This window comes from Mytilus edulis, chromosome 4, assembly GCF_963676685.1.
Source record: "Mytilus edulis chromosome 4, xbMytEdul2.2, whole genome shotgun sequence".
NCBI lineage: Eukaryota > Metazoa > Mollusca > Bivalvia > Mytilida > Mytilidae > Mytilus > Mytilus edulis.
In genome coordinates this window covers 36,969,047-36,988,536 of record NC_092347.1, presented here as the reverse complement: position 1 = coordinate 36,988,536, position 19,490 = coordinate 36,969,047, and the positions used below count along the sequence as shown (strand labels likewise).

Below are 19,490 nucleotides of genomic sequence, written 5' to 3'. Positions count from 1 at the left end.
TCACCGTGGTCGTTTTTGTATAATATGACGCGAAAGGACGCTCGTCTGCTGATGTTTGAAATGGTCAGACAGTTGATACAAAGAACTTTGGTTTTTCAAACAGATGGTTCAAAAAGCTATTGTAAACAGATATACTGAAATGGGTTACACTACCGATTAACTGGAAGAAACCGGGGAACGTAACATACATTTTAAAAAGTCATCGCAACAAAAGTGTATCCGGATAACTTTTTTGTACTTGTCCAATGAAAGGTAAATATAATCATGCACATTTTTAGGACGATGTTAGACTAGTTTTATACTTTCATGAAAAAATATATAGTCACTTTATCCACGTCATGCATGTTAACCCCGAAAATCAGTCAAAAATTGACAAAAACGGAAGCAAGTCAGTTCGCCCCACTGGTAAAACGCCAAACGCCCCACTTTTTTTAACAACACGGCCTGTTTTTTAAATTGCTCCACTCTTTTTAAGGGAGCTCAGTCTCATTCATCTACCATTTGAATTGTATGGGAGAAAATAGGGTGGTTGGGGGTTGGATGAAAGTGAAATATCGAGGACGAGTTTTGAGTAAAAATCTAAAAGCCAGGACCCCCCCCCCCCCCCAAAAAAAAAAAAGAGTAACGACAATGCAGGATAACATTTTCATCATAGCCCCCCCCCCTAAACCCTTGAAAATCCAAGTGGGAACTACCTTACCAACTCACCCCACTTTATATGCAACTTTGGATCAAATCCAGTTAAATATCCAGGTTTGAAATTAGCAGGGGCCCATTTGCCCCTAAAATTTGGAGTGGGCTTCTAAAACTTCTGCTTTTCTTTCATAGAACTATATAAATTGTGTAAAAAATATAAGATGTCATAATTTGAACTTCAGCTTTTATCCGACAGCTCAGCTTACATGTCGGATAAAAGCTCTACAGAGCTTAATTATGTTGTATTGTTATATGTATAACTGACTTTAAATAAATCTTTATGCTCATACTTCAATCCCTAATTATACTCCTGCCAACAGTCATGACAGTGGCAACTCACCTTACTTGGGAAAAATCTAAATGAATACAACATCAATATACAGTGCTCCAGCTAGAAATCAAAAGGGGCAGGGTGCCAGTGGAGGGCAAGGCACTTTTTTATGATAGGAAAAGGCACTGCTCATTTCTTTTCTTTACGTTTCTGTGTGTATCACGAGTTCATATTCTTTTTTTTACTGTATACATGGTATATGTTGTCAATAAAGATGCATAAGGTCCGAGACCGCAATTGTCGTCCCTTGATTTTCGTTATTCACGAATATAGTCCCTAGTGTTGACAGTGGGTTACTGGCCATTAATTTTTATACCCCTTCCAAATTTATTTCTCCATGTTTAATGCCTCAAATTGCAAGAAAGGGGGTAAAAAACAGTGTAAAAAAATTTTGTTCCCTAATTTTTTTTAGAAAAGTAGAGTTTGGTCCAGCTGAAAAAGGTTAAAAATTAGCACCTCGGAAGCTGTCAAAAGATTTCAATACGCCCTATATGTAAAATTGTCCATATTTTGAGTTAGAGCCGATGAAGTTTTCTATAATTTTGATATAATTTGTCCCAAAAGTAGTACAGCACACTGTAAAAATTTCATTGAGAAAGCGCAGGTGGGATTTTAAAAATTTTATATATATGTTATAAAGGTCTGCCAACTTGCCCTACTTTAAAAAATGAAAACTTATCTACCCAGATTTAAAAAAAAATGTGACTGTCACCAGTAAAACTGCATTTGCAACCGTCAAATCCACAATTGACGGTGACAACTCTTCAACTACAGTACTGGTATTCCGATTCTAATTCATAACAAAAAGATATAATACGATGGAGTTTTAAAAAATGTATAAATTGACATACAAAAAAAATCTGTGAAACTTTATGAATGATTTTCGCGCAAAGACGTCATGGCTAAATATGACTTCATACAAATGAAAACTTACAAATTGGAGGTTAATAAGTTGCCTCTTCGATTCAAATTTGGATAAAATCACTGTAAAACAGTGAATTGGAGATGGTGTTGTTCTATTAATGACAACATTGTAGTAAATCGAACCTTTGTTGATCCAATCAATTCAATATTCCGGCTCCCTCTTTAGTTTTGCCTTGTCAACAGGGGAAATGTATTAGGTCCGAGACCACAATTGTCGTCCCTTGATTTTAGTTGTTCACGAATAAAGTCCCTAGTGTTGACAGTGGGTTACTTGCCATTAATTTTTATACCCCTTCCAAATTTATTTCTCCATGTTTAATGCCTCAAATTGCAAGTAGGGGGGTAAAATTACACTGTAAAAAAATTTGGGTCCAGAATTTTAAAGGAAAGTAGTGATTTGGTCCAGGTGAAAAAGGTTGAAAATTAGCACTTCAAGTTCGGAAGCTGTCAAAAGATTTCAAGACGCTCTAAACATAAAATTGTCCATATTTTGAGTTAGAGCCGATGAAGTTTTCTATAATTTTGATATAATTTGTCCCAAAAGTAGTACAACACACTGGAAAAGTTTCTTTGAGAAAGCGCAGGTGGGATTTTTTTTATTTTCATTTATGTTCTAAAAGAAATGCACTACGAAATGATTGTGGTCTCGGACCTAAGATTTATTGGAGAATACATTTATTTAACTACTCTTATATATGCTTAATTTTTTTAGTGATTTGCCAGATAATTGCAAAGAAACCTGCTAATTGTATCATAATATATCTTACAGGTTTTTTAGCCAACTCAAAATCATGCTTTTAGGACCCTCTTGTTGTACTGAGGAAGTGGACCGCTCAAGAAGATGAAAGGTACATGTAATGTAAATATAAAAATAAGAAAATGTAGTATGATTGCAAATAAGAAAAGAGAGGAATTTGTAAAAGTGAAAATTCACTTGTTTTCCAATCCTAATACTAATAAAAGTGTCTTATATTGTAATGTTTAAATTACCTAATTATTTAAAAAAAAAATTGTTTACACTAACGAGAAAAGACAACTCTCCATCAGAGATCAAATGACATCAAAGTTAACAACTATAGGTCATCATACATCCTTTAACCATGAGCAAAGCCCATACATTATACCATATATATATACTGTAAATTCTGAAATATTGTGTGCATTTATTATTGCCACCATTGCCATTTTCAGTGGCAGATCCAGAAATTTTCATAAGTGAGGGCCCACTGACTGCCTAAGAGGGAGCCCGCTCTGGTCATGATTCAGTGATTCCCTATATAATCAACCAAATTTTTCCCAGAAAAGGGGGGCCCTGGCCCCCACGTAAATCTGCCTCTGATTTTATCATTTAAGACTTAAATGCAAGTTTAATCTTTAGGATTTTGAGAAAAATCCTGTTAAATTCATAAAAAATATTTCAAAATGCGAGTTTAAATTATTGCGTTTACAACTAAACTCTGTCCCATTTTTAGCAATAATCATGCTAATAAAAACCTCACAATAATTTCTTAATTTACAGTAGTCCGGTATATAAAAAGACCCTAAATGAAAACGAAAAATTTGTAAAACAAACTGAATTACAGGCTTCTGACATGGGACAGGCACATACTAATTGAAGGATGTGATGGGGGCTAGACTATATAGCTAGCAGTTTGTGGTGCCAAACCCACCTAACCTGGTACATGTATATTGATGTGAAAAGGGCTTAACTCACCGGATCTATACAATAAACAAAAAAGAAATGCATCTAACAAAAACACGCACAAGACGTGTTTTTTGACAGTAAATTTATTCACACATTGGCAAGATACATGTACATTGAAAAGTTGTTCTTTTGTTAAATGCCTGAAGTACGGATTATAACACAAATGACAACAGGCCCGAGAATACAGTTCTTCTGTAGTGCATTAAATACAAATTAAAAAGGTCGCACCTGCTCTTTCTCAAAAAGATTTTTACAGTGTAATGTACTACCAGTGAGACAAATAATATCAAAATTGTAGAAACTTCTACCAGCTCTAATGTTCACGAGTGTAGTCTTTCCTATATCAAAATGGTGTATTTTAACATTTTTGCCTATTAACAGTCAGAGCTCTGACATAAACAAGTCAGAATAAAATGACTTCCATAGGTCAGATATAATTTGATGTAAGTGTTGTCTCCCTTCTTGCACTCAACAGAATATGACTTGTACAGGTCAGTTTATGTCAGACTTTAATTTATCATAAAATGACTTCCACAGGTCAGCTTTTGCATAAAATATTGTGACTTAATATCTTCATATTCTAATAAGATTTATGTCCCTTTTTAATGCATTTTGACTTAGAGAGGTCATTTTTGTTCTGACTGTAAGCAGTCATTTCTACCACTTTGTTATCAATCTCCATAAAATATAGTGATTACTAGTTTCGAATTAAAGAGTTTAAAATTGGGGCTCATCATACCTTCTTCTTTCCAGAATCTTAACATAATATATTTATCTCCTCAAATTCAATCATTTCCAAATACAAACAAAAACCAAAGCAGAAATACAATATTGGATACATTAACTAGTACCATGACAATACCATGACAATACTTCAAATCTTCCAAGGAAAAAATAAGGGATCTATTCTCATCCACTTTTAGCTAAATTTATCAAGAGCAAAACATTTATTATTTTAATATTTCATTGAGGTAAATACTGTTGTGCAAACTGACTCAAACAAGTCACACTATGTTCTGACTTCAAAGAGTCAGTCAAAACTAAACTTATTTCAACCTTTAAGTCTAGTACTGTCATATTGATTTAAAAATGTATGAGAAAGCCAGATATGGGACAGAGAAAATATTAAGGTCCCCTAAAGTCACAATGAGGACAAAAAAAAAAATATTTGGTATATTCAATATTTAAATGCATTTTCTTTTAAACAGGTCAAATCATGTTTTGACTTAAAACAGGCAGCCCAAAACTAAATTTATTGAAATTTTTAGAGTGGGGCACTGACATATGATATTAAATGAAAGTATGGGAACGTCAGACATAAGAAATATATGTAAGATCCCCTAAAATAAATAACCATTTGACTTAATTGTTTCTAAACATTTATCAAATAAATTCACAAATGGCAGATTCAGAAGCAGGGCTTAAAGGAAGTACACCTAGCTTTGATTGGAAAATTTGTTCTGCAATCTGACTTGAACAGGTCAAATCATGTTCAGACAAATTGACTTAAACAGGTCAAATGGGCATGTTCTGACAAATTGACGTAAACAGGTCAAATCATGTTCTGACTTAAAAGAGTCTGTCAAAAACTAAATGGCTTGCAAAGTTCTGTAAAAGTTGTGCATTATCATGATTGTGATGTGATTGTTAGAATGTATGGATACAAGTAGGAAAAAAAATCACAAAAAATTAAGTCACAATTATAAGAACTATATATATAAAAGATAATTTGGTATATTTTTGATACATGTATCTTAATATTTCATTGAGGTAAATCCTGTTGTGCAAACTGACTTGAACAAGTCACATTATGTTCTGACTTCAAGGAGTCAGTAAAAAACTATACTTTAATTAAGTATTGCAACTTCAAGTCTGGGATTGTCATATGCATTTAAGAATGTATAAGAAACTCGGATAAAAGACACCCAATAATAAAGTCACAAAAATGTGGACTATAAAAAAGTGTATTTGGTATACTATTATTTAATATTCAAATGTATTTTGTTAACAAATTTCTCCAAATTATTTAAATTTTTTTATTATATTTCTGTATTTTCAAGACTTTTTTTCTGTTAAATTAACATTTGGAACTTTCGGTTTTAAAAAACATTATTTTAAAAACCATTTGACTGAATTGTGTCTTAAAAAAAATTATGAATTAATTAACTCAACAGTAGCAGATTCAGATATGGAGGGGGCTTAAAGGAGGAAGACTTAGTTTTGATTGAACATTTTTTTTCTGTCAACTGACTTTAACAGGTCAAATCGTGTTCTGACTTCAAAGAGTCAGTCCCAACTAAACTTATTTCAACTTTTAAGTCTAGTTTTTTTCATATTGATTTAAAAATGTACGGAAAAGCCAGATAAAAGACAGAGGAAATCAGGTCCCCATATGGCACAATAATGAGGACTATAAAAAAGTTTATTTTGCATATTCAATATATTTAAATGTATTTTGTTTTAAACCGGTCAAATTATGTTCTGACTTCAAAGAGTCAGTCAAAAACTTCAATTTAGCTAATTATTACAACTTTTTAGTCTATATAATATATTATTTTAAACCATTTGACTGAATTGTTTCTAATAAACCTATCAATTAATTAACTCAACAGTAGCAGATTCAGATAAAAGGGAAAAAGGGGGGGGGGGGGGCTTAGAAGAAGAAGACCTAGTTTTGATTGGATTTAATTTTCTCTGTAAACTGACTTTAACAGGTCAAATCATGTTCTGACTTCAAAGAGTCAGTCAAAACTAAACTTATTTCAACTTTTAAGTCTAGGATTTTCATATTGATTTTAAAATGTATGGGAAACCAGATAAAAGACTGATGAAATAAGGTCCCCTTAAGTCACAATAATGAGGACTATACAAAAATGTATTTGGTATATGGGCAGGAATTCACTAGTGAAATTTTAGGGTCAATATTGTTTATCCAATTAAAAAATAAAGAAATCATGCAAATATGGAGAATAAACATTGTTTAAATATCAAAGTGGGTTAGTCTTTATTGCAAAATGCAAAAAAAATGGATCCAATTAAAAAAATCATCAAAAAATCAGCACTTGTTATGTGCTGGTAGTTGAAAACTGTAGACAAAAAGTGTGACATTTCTGCAGTGGCAAAACCCCTAGTCATATTTAGAATATGCCTGAAGAATTGTTCTACTATAATAGTTGAAAATCAACTGCAAAATGATCCTTCTATCATTTAGAAACCCCATTTTGTACAGAATCCGATTATTGCTGCAAATAAAATACGTTTGAAAATGGACAAGTGCATGTAACTTTTCCCGTCAACAAATGTTACATGCACCTTTTCATTAGCTGATTAGCTTTGGAAACAAGTTATTGGTCCAGCATGGCAAATTTTGAAAGGTGTCAACAATGGGTACAATTTGGATTTCATGATTTTTATCAATCAACTGAAGTTTGAAAAATATAGAAGGTAAGAAAATTTATTTCATTTTCGTGTCAATACTGCCCAATAATACTCATCTTTTTATAACAGTTGTATACTTTATATAGTAAGCATTACCATAATTATTTTTTTCACATTTCAACCCACTGACAATTACATTAAAATGTGGCTTTGTCATCTTTCACACTAGGCATCTACCAGTGATCAAGCAGATGATAAGAGAGTGGGACCAGGTTAATTTGACCTCACAATGAAGTGTTACATGCACTTTCTGTGTAAATAAGGTTCTTTGATAATGATGTGTGACTTGCTTTGCAATTTTGTCAAAAAATATAAGTTTATCTTGTATTTAAACAGGTTTGACCCTACGATATTCATTTTATTGCTGGAGAGATTTCTGTACATAACATTGACACGAAAATATTTACCAAGGAAAGGTGTCTATGATACATGCAAAAGCTTTTTTTTGTACGGTTTGCCTTATCAATCTAATTTTTTACATGAAATACCACAGATTAATTGCCAATTTGATTAACTAGTACTTGTATTCATTCTCAGCATTATAAAGATAACTGGCCACTTAATTTGAAAACATAAAATGTAACATTGACACCAGAATAAAAACAATATTACTTTATTACACTTATAGCATATTTGGCCAGTGCATAATATTAAATCAAATGTAAATTTATGCTGAATTCTTAACAGAAAAGTTGTTGATCTTTCTTGATTTCTAGACTTTACAATATTAACTTGTAATTCTTATCGTTTAAAGGCATGTAACATTGACACATCTTCTGCGTCCAGGTTACATGCTACAACCTAATAAATGTGCATACAATTATTCAATCAATAAAACCTTGTTGAAATTTAAATTTGCTTCATTAAAATGATATTAAAGAAATAAATGAGTTTTAATTATTTGTGTTTATTTTTTTCCTGATTGACTAGCAATTTTTCCTCATCATTTGTTGGTGTTCCTGTCAATGTTACATACATAACCCAGAGTTATAATGTTTTAAAAGCATTGATTTCCAAACCTCTGTTATGAGCTTTAAAATGAGTTTATCTGAGTTTATAAATGACTAACATCTGAAATATTGTCATCACACAATTTCTTTGATGCTCCTATGATAACTTTATGAGTAACATGGACTACGATTTTTGTATCAGGTCTTTTTTGTGTTACATGAGAAGATTTTATTGTGTTGAAATCAATAGTTAATCTAATTTTTAATATTCAAAGTTATTATTATGATACCTATTTTAAAAAATAATGTATAAAGTAAACCCAAATTAACTTTTTTTTCATTAAGAAATTGTGTATGTAACATTGATAGAGTCTATTATTTAGACTTTTACATGTTCAGGCCAGTGTTACATGCGTAAACAAAACTTACTGCCATATGGAGCTATTATTTTATTTTTATTTTACAAAATTAAAGCGTTTTCAAGTTTTCCTGTTTAATTTGTCTTTTAACACTAGTTAGTAACATTGACAACAATATTTTGTGTCAAGATTTTTTTATGTTACATGCAAAGGTATTACTTCCTTAAAGTCAGACATTTATATAACATTTTATAACCTAAATGATTAATTAGATATTACTGGGTAGCAATTATATTATTTCTCCAAAGTTGACTATTAAGCACACCACTTTCATCTTCTGTCTTCATGTATGTAACATTGACATACAACCTTTTACTTTTCTGTCAATGTTACACGCATGAACAGAACTGATAAGATTTACTTACTCCTTTGCTCTATAAAGAGATTATTGATAATTTAACTTGTTTTACCACCACCAAACTTCATCTTTATTTCTAAATATAGATATTCTTTTTAGAAGTGTATTTTTTCATTGACAACAAAATTGGTGTCAGTCTTGAAAATTTACATGCAATTTTTAATTAAAAAAATCTACAGGCAATATAAACCTAAGAAAGAAAAAGATGATCAGCAATACATGTGATGAAGAAAACTCACAGAAAGATGATGCAAAAAGATACTGTCCCTGTCAACCAGTCAGATGGTGATGTCCCTGGCAGCCAGACAGATGGTGATGTCCTTGTAAGCCTGGAAGATGGTGATGTACATATCAGTCAATCAGTTAGTTGGTGATGTTCCTGTCAATCAGTCAGTCTGTGATGTTCTTGTAAGCCAGTCAGAGGGTAATGTCCCTGTCAGCCAACAGATGGTGATGTCCTAGTCAGCCTGGCAGATGGTGATGTTCATATTAGTCTGTCAGTTGGTGATGTTCCTGTCATTCAGTCATTTGTGATGTTCCTGTCAGCCAGCCAGATGGTGATGTCCCTGTCAGCCAGTCAGATGGTGATGTCCCTGTCAGTCAGTCAGATGGTGATATCCCTTTCAGCCTGTCAGATGGTGATAACCCTATCAGCCTAGCAGATTATGATGTCTGTGTTAGCCAGTCTGATAAGGTCCCTATTAGTGAGTCGGGTGGTGACAGTCCTTTTAGCCAGTCAGATAGTAGTTCTGTGTCAGAAAACCAGATGATGGTGACTGTGTATGCAGACATACTAGTGATCTCCAATTTGACCATTCTACAGCAGTGTAGAAGATAGTTATTTCAAAATCTTGTTTATTTAGATCCCTTTTCATTCACCAGTCAACACATGTACATGTATCATGTGTATTTACTGATGCTCATTATAGAAATCATGAGGAATTCAATTTGTAACATATTCTTTTTTAATTGTTATGCCAATAATTGACATTCCAGAATATATTTTGCATTATAAGAGGTTCAGGCTCCTTCTGATTTCAAAATAATAATAATAAACTCATCATGGATACCAGAATTGAAATTTTGTAGGCCAGAAACGCTTTTCGTTTACAAAAGACTATTCAGTGACGCTAATGAAACAAAAAAGTAAAAAAAGGCCAAATAAAGTTGAAAACAGGACTATTATAAGTCTAATGGGTGTTGGTTTTCTCTTCTGAATTGTTTTACACTGGTCATTATGGGGCCCTTTAAATTGTGGCTTCCTGTAGTTTAGGTAACAAGTTTTCAAGATGAAATGGCATTGAAAAATTGAAACAAGATATTTGAGAGTTTCTATATTATTGTAAATTTTATAATCTATGCATGGATTTTGGTTCTGATTGAGGGTAGATTGATTGTTGTTTTTTTTTTTTTCTTTTTTCAGATAGATAGTTGAAGATGTTGGAGACAGAAAACAAGAAACAAGAAACTTGTTTTGAATGTTTGAAATAAAATTTATTGTTTAAACCTTAAAAAGTTATCATAAATGTAAGATTAACCAGCAGAAATAAAACGAGATATAGGGTAATATGTCTATCAGACAACAACCTCAAAGATGAAACCCAAATTGTTCTTTATAGAAGTTATGTAAACGATTGAAAATAAGATTCTCAATAAATGCAGCTGTATCAACCTCTCGTAGATTTGTCCATATTTTGTCTTGGTTTTTCATACTATTAGTTTTAAGTGTAACTGTGTCACATGAATGAGGGATACATGTAATCATTTTGTGCCCTTACTTTGTCAGTATTAGTTATTGAGTGAGAAACTTTGTGGATGCTGATGGTTGTGTGGTTGTCTTCTTATCAATCTCATCCCTGTGCATAAAAAAACAAGTTGCTTACTTACTGATATAAAAATGTTTCATGTTGTGGAAATTTTGGATGACTCCTTCATCAATTGATCTATCTTTGGTCTTAACTTTATTTCTCTGGTTATTTTGACATTTGAATATCTTTTAACTTAGCCTTCCATAGTGTACCACCATGAACAAGCATAACTACTGGTATAGTTAAAAAAAAAATATGTCTGCTGTCTGAAATTTAGGTGAATGGTTTTGGTATTAACCACTATTCAAATAATATCATATATGAGAAATGTGGCAGTATAATTGTATAATTTACATTCAGATGGTTGTTTGGAGGCTTTTTATATCTTTTAAGGTCAATTCTGGCATGGTTCATTATTTATATTTTTTGTGTCCACGTTACATGCAACATTTAAGTCACTATTTTATGACAGAAATGAGATAATTGCAAAAATATTAATACAATTTTTTAATGTGAGGGTAACACAATGAAAAAGAGCCTTTACATGTTCAGAAAGAAAATGATTCTTACTGTATTTATCTCTTAAACATTGCATGTAACATTGACAGAAAAGTAGAGGAAACTTGTTTTCACAAAATTTCTGAAAGAAATGAAAATATACATTTTAGAGTTTTGATGATAGACAATGTTTTGTGATCAATATATATGATGTTGAATGTTGAATAAATTAAGGAATCATTAATCTCAATTTGGAAAAAGTGTCCATGTTACATGCTCCAAATTCATTATTTGCTTTGGTTCCAAACTGACGCAAGTTTAAAAATGATTTTTTTTGGTTACAAATAGAAGGACACCATTTGTAGCAATAATTTGTAAAAAATTTAGAAGCTTATAATGATTTTTATTTTTTTCTTACAATGTCACACTAAAGTAGCATTAGCGAATTCCTGCCCATATTTTATATTCAAATGTATTTTGTTAACAAATTTCATCAAATTAATATCTTAAAAATTTATTCTATTTCCGTATTTTCATGACTTTTTTTCTGTTAAGTTAACAAATAGAACTTTTGGTTGTAAAAAACATTATTCTAAAAACCATTTGACTGAATTGTTTCTTAATTTTTTTTTAACTCAACAGTAGCAGATTCAAATAAGGGAAAAAGGGGGGGGGCTAAGATGAAGAAACATAGTTTGATTGGATTTTTTTTTCTGTAAACTGACTTTTAACAGGTCAAATCATGTTTTGACTTCAAAGAGTCTGTCAAAACTAAACTTATTTCAACTTTTAAGTCCAGGATTTTCATATTGATTTAAAATGTATGGAACATTTTTATTTGATATATTCAATATTCAAATGCATTTTGTTTTTTAAAGATTTTCATCAAATTATCTAAAAAAAAAAAAAAATATTGTATTATTTCTGTATTTTCATGACTTTTCTTTTCTGTTAAGTTGACACATGGAACTTAATTGTGGTTGCAAAAAAAAATTATATTTTAATAACCATTTGACTGAATTGTTTCTAAAAAAAAATCAGTAATTAATTAACTCAACAGTAGCAGATTGATATTTAGTGGGTAGGGGGATTAGAGGAAGAACACCTAACTTTGATTGGACATTTTTTTCCTGTCAACTGACTTTAACAGGTCAAATAGTGTTCTGACTTCAAAAAGTCAGTCCCATCTAAACTTATTTCAACTTTTAAGTCTAGTTTCTTCGTATTGATTTAAAAATGTACGGAAAAGCCAAATAAAAGACAGTGGAAATAAGGTCCCCATACAGCGCAATAATTAATGAGGACTATAAAAAAGTTTATTTTGCATATTGATTATTCAATATTTAAATGTATTTTGTTTTAAACTGGTCAAATTATGTTCTGACTTCAAAGAGTCAGTCAAAAACTTCACTTTAACTTATTATTACAACTGTTAAGTCCGGCATTGTCATAAATATATGCATTTAAGAACGTATGGGAAAAACAGATAAAAGACACCCAATAATAAAGTCACAATAATGAGAACTAATATTTTATATTCAAATATATTTTGTTTACATTTCATCAAATCATCTTTAAATTTTATTATATTTCTGTATTTTCATGACCTTTCTTTTCTGTTAAGTTAACACATGGAACTTTTGGTTGTAAAATATATTATTTTATACCATTTGACTGAATTGTTTCTAATAAACTTATCCATTAATTAACTCAACAGTAGCAGATTCAGATAAAAGGGAAAAAGGGGGGGGGCTTAGAAGAAGAAGACCTAGTTTTGATTGGATTTAATTTTCTCTGTAAACTGACTTTAACAGGTCAAATCATGTTCTGACTTCAGAGAGTCAGTCAAAACTAAACTTATGTCGACTTTTAAGTCTAGGATTTTCATATTGATTTTAAAATGTATGACAAACCAGATAAAAGACTGATGAAATATGGTCCCCTCAAGTCACAATATTGAGGACTATAAAAAAAAATGTATTTGGTATATTTTATATTCAAATGTATTTTTTTTAACAAATTTCATCAAATTTATATCTTAAAAATTTATTTTATTTCTGTATTTTCATGACTTTTTTTTCTGTAAAGTTACCATATAGAACTTTTGGTTGTAAAAAATCATTTTTCTAAAAACCATTTGACTGAATTGTTTCTTAAAAAAAATTAATTATCCCAACAGTAGCAGATTCAGATAATGAGAAAAAAAGGGGGGGGCTAAGATGAAGAAACCTAGTTTGATCGGATTTTTTTCCTGTAAACTGACTTAAACAGGCCTAGGTCAAATCATGTTCTGTTAAAAAAATGTTGAGGAGAAAATACTATGAAAATCAGACTAAGTTTGGTGACTTTGTTGTCCTTCAAGAAGTGGTACATATAAATACATAATATTTTTACTACAACTATCTATTGGGTGTTTTTTAAATAGATTTTTTAGCAACATTTATAACTTTGTAATTTATGTTCAATTGTACACTTGTTATTCTTAATATATATTTTTTTGGGAACAAAATCTTGTCAGGGTTTCTTATGGTACTAGCATGACAAGAGCATTCATATTCTTAAATACTCTAAACATTAAAAACAAGTCATTATCTTCAGATCATTCTGAGTCTTTCTGGCCTTATTAAATTAAAGTCAGAACATTCAGACTTTCATAAGTCAGAACATTCAGACTTTCATAAGTCAGAACATTCTGACTTTCATAAGTCAGAACATTCAGACTTTTATAAGTCAGAACATACTGACTTCCAATGTTCTTCTCACTTCTGTAGAAACAAAGACTATCTATATTTCAAATAAAAGGTTAATGCTTTATGTGGCTAAGCATCTGGGGTAAGAATTATAGATGTGTAACTTCATAGGAAAACATATATGCCATATAATTAGGGATTGACCCTGTACATGTATGTCATTCAAATCTTCTTGAAATGACGAACAGGAATATTATATGGTTTAGGGGTGGTGATCCAGACCATTTCAAAAAGGGGGATGGGGATGACCCCCATGGACTTTCCCTTTATTTCATTTGATTTGTTGTATTGTCCCATATAATAATATATAGGCTTAAGGGGTGGGGATCTCAACCGTTTACATGTTTTCAAACATGAGGGGGTGGGGTGACCCCAAGGGACTTTATCTTTATTTCATTTGATTTGTCTTGTTGTCCCTTACACTAATATATATGGTTCAGGGGTGGGGATCTTGACCATTTACATGTTTTCACACTGTAGGGGTGAACACCCCCCCCCCCCCCCCCCCCAAGGGACTTCCCCTATATTACATTGGGTTTGTTTTATTTTCCCATACAAGAATATATATAGTTTAGGGGTGGGGATCTCGACCGTTTACAAAATATAAGAACATTCGCAAATGGCAGGGGAGGGGGTAAACCCAGAGACTAGCCCAGTATATTTCATTCAAATCAATTTGACATTATAAAAAGGAATATATATATGCAGGGCTGTTTACAGGTGGGGATCTCGACAATTTTCAAGATATAAGATCATTCTCAAATGACAAGGGTTGGGGCGACCCACAGAGACTAGCTTGGTATATTTCATTATACTTTACAGAGAGAAAAAATTGAGTTAAGGGGGCAGGGATCTCGACTGTTCAACATTGTCAAATGACAGGGGTAGGGTGATCACTGGAGCCTTACCCTACATTTCATTTGATTTGTTTTTAATATCATATTCCATGTTCATAATTGAAAAACCCGTTTTGTGAATCTGTTTATAATGTTCTCAAGTTAAAATCATTTTTAAAATAAAAATAAAAAAATATTTCGGTTCTTTTAGTTAAACCCTCCCTTCCCTTTTCCTTTATTAAAATTATTCCGATTTCATTTCATTTTCATTAATATCAATATTCAAAAGATCGTTTTTCTCATTGGGAGAAACGAAAAAACAAATATATCTATAAGCCGCAAACTCGGAAAGGTTCAAAAAGTCAATTCATGATTGAGTTTAAAAATAGAAAAATCACGTGATGATGTTCAGCTCGAAGCAATAATTTTACTTTTAAAATTGCACTGACTGGTTATTAATGTTAATACTGTTTAAGACAACACGAGTTGTCTCCCGAAAATAACAGTTCATTATCATAACAACATTTTCTGACCTGAACAAGTCAGAATTGTCAGACACCAGGTCATCTCAAAGGCCACGCGTCCGTATTTACAGGTCACGCGCCTTCATGAAACAGCAACAAAATCACTTGCAAAGACCTTCTTCACACGCAAAAAATATTAAAATGGCCATGAAAATACGGAGGTAATATGTATTACCTTCTGAAAATGACCACATTGACCTAGATTTTCAATAAAAAAACGTAAATAATCACTATATTTTCAATAACTTCTCGTTCGAGAAACTCCCAAAACAACGACTCTCAAACAAGTGATCTCTCGCAAAAAACCACGTGATCGTATGTGTCTTAGATCGGCGGCAAATTCAAAATATCTTCTGGTTTGACGGACTCGATGGAAAACTACGCAAAACAAAAATTGACCCGTACAGGTCAGAATGTCAAAACATTTTCTGACTTGAAGAAGTCATTTTATTCTGACTTGTTTATGTCAGAGCTCTGACTGATTAACTTAAAACAGCAAAACAAGATCTAATAAACATCTGACAATAATTAATGCCTAGAATGATTTTTTAACTGTATACAGCAGAATAGATAAATTAAAACCAGAAAGTTCATACTGTACATATATTTATTAGCTAAGCTGTTGATCTTCTTTCTGTTGTTTGCTTACATGTTCTTTGCATTCACTCAAAAGTAAAAGTACATATAGTTCTGTAAAGGTGTAAATTAGTGAGCATTAGTTCAATATGTTCATACTACATCTAGTTTTTGTCTGGACTTCATGGACTTCTTGATTAAATAATTTGGATTTTATACAATTTTAGCTTGATACCAAAAGAATGGAAAGTACAGTATTAAAACCACTGGTGAACATGTACTGTACATGTAGGTGTGAATGTCCTGCAAAAAGAACTCATATCAAAGTATGTTCATCTGCAGAATTTCAGTAAATATAAATAATTTGATGCACTCTGTTCTCAAGTATAATTGTACATGTACACTTGCTTATTTTTCTCTCTTTCCAATGTCAAGTATGCTTCAAGGCATCCTTACCCTGATCCCCCCCTGCTCCATACACACACACTCAGAAGTTCAAATAATCAGCATTTATAATATTACAAACCTACCTAGTCAGACTGGCCTATACAATGTATATTATGAATTGACAAGTTGTTCTTGTTTTGAATACATAAAATATTTGCCACTGGACATAGTTTCCGTACAATAACTTTAGTTTAAGTAAATGGATATCTATCTCTATGAAATTTAAATACAAGGTTTGAACCCACACAAGGAAGATTGGGATTGATTTTGGGGTTATGGTCCCAAAAGGGGTCAAAATAAGTATTTTCCTAGGTTCCAGACAATTACTTGTGTATAAGTGTATGGATCTTTCTGAAATTGTACCACAAGGACTTGAAGGTTCCATACCAAAAAAAAAAGGTTGGGATTGATTTTGGGGGTTATCAATGGTTATGGCACAAACTGTTTATGAATTAGGGGCCAAAAACAATACTTCTCTAATACTTTGTATAAGTTGCTTATTTCTAGACCAATTTCAATGGGGTTTTATTCTTGAATTCTTGGGGTTCTTTAATATGCTGAATCAAACCCTGTATTAAGTTTTTTTTAATTTGGTCCCCGTTTTTATACGACCGCAAAATGTTTGCGTTCTTATATTGGTATCACGTTGTAGGCTATATAAAATGTACAATATACAATGCAATATTCACTTAACTACCAACTGATAAATTAAAGCAATCTTCACCATTCAGTGATTACAAGCACTCTGATTACCATTCTAGGGTTATGCCCCTTTACAAGTGGAAAAATTGAAGAATTTTTTAGTTTCTGTTCTCTTAACTTAAGTTTGTCTCAACTAAATTTAATGAAATGTGTATATAATGCTTATTACCTCTAAACTCAGTTTAATTCAATTTTTGGCATCTTCACTTTTACAGTTCTTGAGTTATGTCCCTTTATAACATTATATGCTAGCAGGGGCATCATCTGTGTCCTTTTGGACACATTCCCCATTTATTTTTTTAGAAGTTACTATTAATTCTAACCATGACTGTATGACATTTTATATTTTAATATTTTATGATGTATTTAAATGAGTAGTTATTGTTGCAAACTCCATTAGAATTTTGAATTGAGATCATTTTTGGAATAAGAGAAAGGGGGACGTGGAAATAAAATTGGGGTGGGGGTCAATTTTTTTTTCTCATTTTAGATTTCAGAATTTAAAAAGAAAATTTCTTCAAATATTTTTTTTTTGATAGGATTAATATTCAACAGCATAGTAAATTGCTCAAAAGCAAAAAATTAAGTTCATTAAACCACATTTATTCTGTGTCAGAAACCTATGATGTGTCAACTATTTAATCACAATCCAAATTCAGAGCTGTATTCAGCTTGAATGTTGTGTCCATACTTGCCTCAACCATCAGGGTTCGACCTCTGCAGTCGTATAAAGCTGCACCCTGCGGAGTATCTGGTTAAATTGGTCACATGCCATACATATTATATACACAGGTAATGTGTAGTACACATGCATGAATAGAGTTAGTTTTCATTATTTAAAAAAAAAAGGAAAATATGTAGTATCATTGCCAATGAGACAACTATTCATCAGGTCAAAATGACTGAATGTTAGCAACTAAAGATCACTTTACATGTATGTACAACTTTCAACAATGAGCAAAACCAGTACAGCATCAAGCAAGCTATGTCCTGGAATGACAGATGTAAAACAATTCCAAAGAGAAAATTAAGGGCCTGATTTACATAAAAGCGAAAAAAACAACCAAGATAAATACATGTTGCAAAAACAACAACTATTATTTCTCCACTCCAGTTGTTCACACGATATTTATGTATATATATATATATGTAAGTTTGGTAAATCATTACTTATCAAATTTATGTTATCATTTTTGCTTGATTAGTAAGCCAATATTTTATGGTTATTTTTTTTTTTTAATTACAGCAACTGTATTCCAAGAGTCTGATGGCTGATAATGTATTACAGGATTTTATCATTCAAGCAACATCTTAGAAGGATAAGTGCAAATGTATGAAGGAAGCCGTGGGTACAAATAGCAATTACAGCAGATACATGCAGGAGAGAACTCTTAAACAAGGACATGATATGGGAGTGATGTATTCAAGAAATCTCAAACACATGGAATTAAATATTGTGTATATTTTTTCAAACACAAGTACTTTCAGAATATAATACAATCATGACAATTCAAATTCAAATTATTGTTTATAGTCTAAAAATGAATAATGCATGTTTTAAACTGAATTTTATATAAATATTTGAAAGAACAAGAACTTTTATATTATTGTGAAGCCAAACTTTGAAATTTTCTAATGGTATAAAAAAACTCATCATAGATACCAGGACTAAATTTAGTGTATACGCCAGATATGTTTGTTGTTTGTCAAAATATGTTTTGAAATAAGAAGGAAACAGTTGTAAATAACTGTAAGGCATTCAATATAGCATATCAAATACATTTAACAGAACCTTTCTATTTCAATTTATTAATATAATGCGAAATGAGGTATAAATCAATCAGACAGCTACACAACAACAAAAACATATGAAAGGCATTAAGGTGCTAACATACAGTCCTCAACAATAAACAGTTGTCTAAACAATGTCATGATCTACTTAATTAACCAGAGTCTATACCAATCAAAGAGCTGCTATTAACACAATTTTTTTTAGATATGCTTTTTATTAGGATAAGACTTAAGACAACCACTGAAACCCTGGCTTAAAACAGGCACACAAATATGTGGCAGGGTAAACTACTTTTTTTCTTCAAAATTTTTAAAGAAGCATTGGCATCTTTTGCAAGTAAGACAATTTCCACAATGGGATTGGATTGTCTCATGACTGATAACCACAAAATGACTTATATATACATATTAAAAATGAAATATTCATCAGTGCATACATATGCTTTAATTGAATTACCAATCCTTACATCACTTTTTAAAAAAATATTGCGACTTGAACGTAACCAACAAAATTCTAGGAGTGAACTTAAGGTAACCTGGATATTTGCTTGCCTTCTTTGTTTTATTACATCTTATCTCTTGCATTGGAGATATTTGAGTTTGGATTTGTATTGATAAGGATCAAGAAAGTAAAATACAATTGAAGTATGAACACATAGTCAAGACCAAGAAGAATATTTATTTATATCAAAATAGAATGTGCACTAGATATATAGATTAGCATTGACTTATCTAAA

The 19,490-nt window shown here is 31.5% G+C and overlaps 1 long non-coding RNA gene across 1 annotated transcript; it reads left to right on the top strand.

Moving 5' to 3' along the window:
- Window positions 1-9: 9 nt before the first annotated feature.
- LOC139519596 (uncharacterized) lies at window positions 10-19,301 on the top strand. Its single transcript, XR_011663631.1, has 4 exons — window positions 10-252; window positions 2,721-2,799; window positions 16,041-16,139; window positions 18,209-19,301. It is a non-coding gene; the product is annotated as an uncharacterized lncRNA (long non-coding RNA).
- Window positions 19,302-19,490: the final 189 nt, after the last annotated feature.